The sequence below is a fragment of the Schistocerca piceifrons genome, unplaced genomic scaffold (genome assembly GCF_021461385.2).
Source record: "Schistocerca piceifrons isolate TAMUIC-IGC-003096 unplaced genomic scaffold, iqSchPice1.1 HiC_scaffold_1420, whole genome shotgun sequence".
Lineage (NCBI taxonomy): Eukaryota > Metazoa > Arthropoda > Insecta > Orthoptera > Acrididae > Schistocerca > Schistocerca piceifrons.
The window spans coordinates 10,001-15,000 of record NW_025727259.1 but is presented as its reverse complement, the minus strand read 5'-3'; the positions used below and the strand labels follow the sequence as shown (position 1 = coordinate 15,000).

General features: G+C 53.1%; 1 non-coding gene across 1 annotated transcript in view; it reads right to left on the bottom strand.

Moving 5' to 3' along the window:
• Positions 1 to 1,213, bottom strand: part of LOC124734034 — a 1,909-nt gene extending 696 nt beyond the window's left edge. Inside the window, exon 1 of the ribosomal RNA XR_007009285.1 lies at positions 1 to 1,213. This exon is cut by the window's left edge and continues 696 nt beyond it. This is a non-coding gene — a ribosomal RNA (small subunit ribosomal RNA).
• Positions 1,214 to 5,000: the final 3,787 nt, after the last annotated feature.

The window sequence follows — 5,000 nt, the reverse complement described above, 5'->3', positions numbered from 1 at the left end:
ACTTCCCCCGGAACCCAAAAGCTTTGGTTTCCCGGAGGCTGCCCGCCGAGTCATCGGAGGAACTGCGGCGGATCGCTGGCTGGCATCGTTTATGGTTAGAACTAGGGCGGTATCTGATCGCCTTCGAACCTCTAACTTTCGTTCTTGATTAATGAAAACATACTTGGCAAATGCTTTCGCTTCTGTTCGTCTTGCGACGATCCAAGAATTTCACCTCTAACGTCGCAATACGAATGCCCCCGCCTGTCCCTATTAATCATTACCTCGGGTTCCGAAAACCAACAAAATAGAACCGAGGTCCTATTCCATTATTCCATGCACACAGTATTCAGGCGGGCTTGCCTGCTTTAAGCACTCTAATTTGTTCAAAGTAAACGTGCCGGCCCACCGAGACACTCAATAAAGAGCACCCTGGTAGGATTTCAACGGGGTCCGCCTCGGGACGCACGAGCACGCACGAGGCGGTCGCACGCCTTCGGCTCGCCCCACCGGCAGGACGTCCCACGATACATGCCAGTTAAACACCGACGGGCGGTGAACCAACAGCGTGGGACACAAATCCAACTACGAGCTTTTTAACCGCAACAACTTTAATATACGCTATTGGAGCTGGAATTACCGCGGCTGCTGGCACCAGACTTGCCCTCCAATAGATACTCGTTAAAGGATTTAAAGTGTACTCATTCCGATTACGGGGCCTCGGATGAGTCCCGTATCGTTATTTTTCGTCACTACCTCCCCGTGCCGGGAGTGGGTAATTTGCGCGCCTGCTGCCTTCCTTGGATGTGGTAGCCGTTTCTCAGGCTCCCTCTCCGGAATCGAACCCTGATTCCCCGTTACCCGTTACAACCATGGTAGGCGCAGAACCTACCATCGACAGTTGATAAGGCAGACATTTGAAAGATGCGTCGCCGGTACGAGGACCGTGCGATCAGCCCAAAGTTATTCAGAGTCACCAAGGCAAACGGACCGGACGAGCCGACCGATTGGTTTTGATCTAATAAAAGCGTCCCTTCCATCTCTGGTCGGGACTCTGTTTGCATGTATTAGCTCTAGAATTACCACAGTTATCCAAGTAACGTGGGTACGATCTAAGGAACCATAACTGATTTAATGAGCCATTCGCGGTTTCACCTTAATGCGGCTTGTACTGAGACATGCATGGCTTAATCTTTGAGACAAGCATATGACTACTGGCAGGATCAACCAGGGAGCTGCGTCAACTAGAGCTGAGCAGCCGGCCGCCCGGGAGTGTGTCCCGGGGGCCCGCGCGAACACGCAAGCGTCCGCTCAATCATTCTGCAAACAGGAGGAGGCTGAGCTCCCCTGCACAATACACCTCGAAACCCTCTCAGGTCCCGGCGGCGCGCAGCGCCGTCCCAAGTACTTGGTCGGGTTCGAGAGAGGCGCAATCGCCCGGAGTTAGGCGAGTAGACGCTTTCGGTGCGACCACCCGTGCTCCCAACTGAGCTTGCCGCTGCCGACAGAGGCCCGGGAGCGTGCTGTCGTGGCATTGCCGGCGGGAGACAACACGCGCCACCTACGGTGACCGGCAGCTCCAACGCCAGCGCCACAGAAGGACAAAAGCCCCACTTGGGTGCCGAAGCGAACTCTCCCAGCACAGCGCACGCGCCAACACATCCGCACAGCTGCGATACAAACCACCAGCGAGAACCGCTGGGGCGACCGAGCAGCAGACGGCGTCGCGGCGCCGAGCGCCGGGCGGCGGCGCATCCTCAACGCACACAGTCCTCAATCGGACCAGCACACTGAAGATGTCCACCGCGCTTCGCACCGGGCCCGCGAGGACCTACTTTGGCCGCACGGCGCCGCGCGCAGGGTGCGCCGGCGCGCAGCTGCGACGCCTGCCGCGTCCGTCGGCCGGCGCGCCTGCCACTGGCCGCCCCCACCAGCCGGCTGTAGCGCGTGCGCCCACGCACCGCGCGGCCAGCACGCCGGGAGGCGCCCCCTCACCGGCCGGGGACGGTCCCACCCAGCCACCGCCGCGTATCGCTTCACACCCAGATGCCGTTCAGTTTCGTCGGCATGGTGGGTATCGCTGGAACAACCGGTTCGTACCTCAACCTATCGTCGCCATCACCGATTCACCCCTAGCGAGAACAACCGCACCACAACAGGTTACCATTTGTTCATTTGCGTAACTTCACCAGAAAACGCAGGCGTCCATCGCCATTTGCAACTTCAACGATTATTGCATGCCTGTGTCAGGTGTCACGCCACACTACGTCTGCCCACATACACGCAACAAAATGTGCACGCCTAGACAATACGTGGAAGGTGGCCCCCGTACGTATGCGATGTCCATTGCTCGAACGACTGTCAACCGGCCTCTGTAGCATGTCGCAGATATGGAACGCGGTGCACCATGCCATCACGGTGTGTGAGGAGAGACGACTAGGTCCGAATACATCAACAGACAGCTCATGCTGATCGCCATCCACGGCGTCCGTTCCTCCCACACGTCTCTATGGCGTACCACACTGCAATCCAGCTCTCATAGGGAGACGACACGTAGCTGCGTGCACAATATTTGCACTGTATGGTCCGCCGTTTTTGGGCGCAGTCGTTGTACGGTCACACATGTGCCACGATGTATCATTCGGTACATAAGGACGAATGTGCAGTACAGATTGTGGTTTACGCGTACGACATTAGCGGACGGTTGACACAGGCCGCACCACAACGTAGCCTGAGTACGTCGCATGCGAAGGGCATTGAACATGCAAACTTCTCACCAACCAGCTTGCGAAGGCAGGGGGGCAAGGTGGGGACGTGGGGAGGGGCGGCATGTACGTCCTGCTGCCATCCACATTACAGTGTACAGCAGGAGCATGTGGAAAGTCAGCAAGACTTGCAAGGTGTTTAACATGAAGCGATACACAGGGGAGCGGGCAGTGCGAGTAGCGAACTATATTGCGAGGGTTGCGGGTGGGCAACACTACACTAATTGAACGAGTCGTATAACAATTACAGAGCAGGTTTAGGCGACAACATGGGTTACGTTAGGGGACAACGTGGGTTACGTTAGGGGACAACGTGGGTTACTTTAGGGGACAACGTGGGTTAGGTTAAGGCACAACGTGGGTTAGGTTAAGGCACAACGTGGGTTAGGTTAAGGCACAACGTGGGTTAGGTTAAGGCACAACGTGGGTTAGGTTAAGGCACAACGTGGGTTAGGTTAAGGCACAACATGGGTTAGGTTAAGGCACAACATGGGTTAGGTTAAGGCACAACATGGGTTAGGTTAAGGCACAACGTGGGTTAGGTTAAGGCACAACGTGGGTTAGGTTAAGGCACAACGTGGGTTAAGTTAAGGCACAACGTGGGTTAGGTTAAGGCACAACGTGGGTTAGGTTAAGGCACAACATGGGTTAGGTTAAGGCACAACATGGGTTAGGTTAAGGCACAACATGGGTTAGGTTAAGGCACAACATGGGTTAGGTTAAGGCACAACATGGGTTAGGTTAAGGCACAACATGGGTTAGGTTAAGGCACAACATGGGTTAGGTTAAGGCACAACGTGGGTTAGGTTAAGGCACAACGTGGGTTAGGTTAAGGCACAACGTGGGTTAGGTTAAGGCACAACATGGGTTAGGTTAAGGCACAACATGGGTTAGGTTAAGGCACAACATGGGTTAGGTTAAGGCACAACATGGGTTAGGTTAAGGCACAACATGGGTTAGGTTAAGGTACAACATGGGGTTAGGTTAAGGTACAACATGGGTTAGGTTAAGGTTACAACATGGGTTAGGTTAAGGTACAACATGGGTTAGGTTAAGGTACAACATGGGTTAGGTTAAGGTACAACATGGGTTAGGTTAAGGTACAACATGGGTTAGGTTAAGGTACAACATGGGTTAGGTTAAGGTACAACATGGGTTAGGTTAAGGTACAACATGGGTTAGGTTAAGGGTACAACATGGGTTAGGTTAAGGTACAACATAGGTTAGGTTAAGGGTACAACATAGGTTAGGTTAAGGTACAACATAGGTTTAGGTTAAGGTACAACATAGGTTAGGTTAAGGTACAACATAGGTTAGGTTAAGGTACAACATAGGTTAGGTTAAGGTACAACATAGGTTAGGTTAAGGTACAACATAGGTTAGGTTAAGGTACAACATAGGTTAGGTTAGGTTAGGTTAGGTTACACGTTGTTGTAAGGAAAGGTGTAGGGGGGGGGGGGGGGCGGGGGCGGCAGGTTCGTTGATAGTGATTATAGTAAGTGAATGCTTGTGACATGATCAGATTTGTCACGTCAGGATGCACCTTTGGCTTATTAGAGGCGGCGCTCCAATTCTATGCTTGTGTGAGACCTGTGTCTTTGACTCATGTCATTGTTTGTGCGCTGTGACAGGAGGTACTATTGTGATGTTGGGTGCACCGTTGTATAGGACATGTGTGGGTGTTGGTGCCTGGTCTGCGCAATGGTGGATGTCGAAAGGCTGGGATATTGTATTTTCCGCATGGACCTCCTGGTCTGGTTGTGATAGTGTGGATTGTGTAATGTGGCGGAGAAGATGCACTGGATGTTGTTCCATGCTGGTGCTGTACATATTGTATGTGCGCCTGTTAGAAGCAGAGAGTGGTGCGTGATCAGAGTGTCTGGCTGAACGTGTGGTTCCCATTGTGGGCAGACTCTTTCAGCATGTATACGGACAGTTGTGTATATTTGCTGTAGTTTGATGGCTCTGCATTGATTACTAATCAGCGCCGTGTGTACGGGGTAATCTGGTTCCAGTCCAAAATGTTCCATCTGTGTACATTAGTGACAAAGACTCCCCCCATGCAGTGGGGCTCGGTCTGTTATAGCTCTTCCGCGTAATATATTTGCCCCACGTTTTTGCGACTGGCAGAGTGCGAGTGCAACGCGCATGGGGACCGACATGCTGATGGCTCGGTATCGGACGCCGTACAGTGAGCAACGCGATCGCGTCTCTCGCTCGTAAGTGGTACAGGTCGCGGCTCATGTATAGGGACAG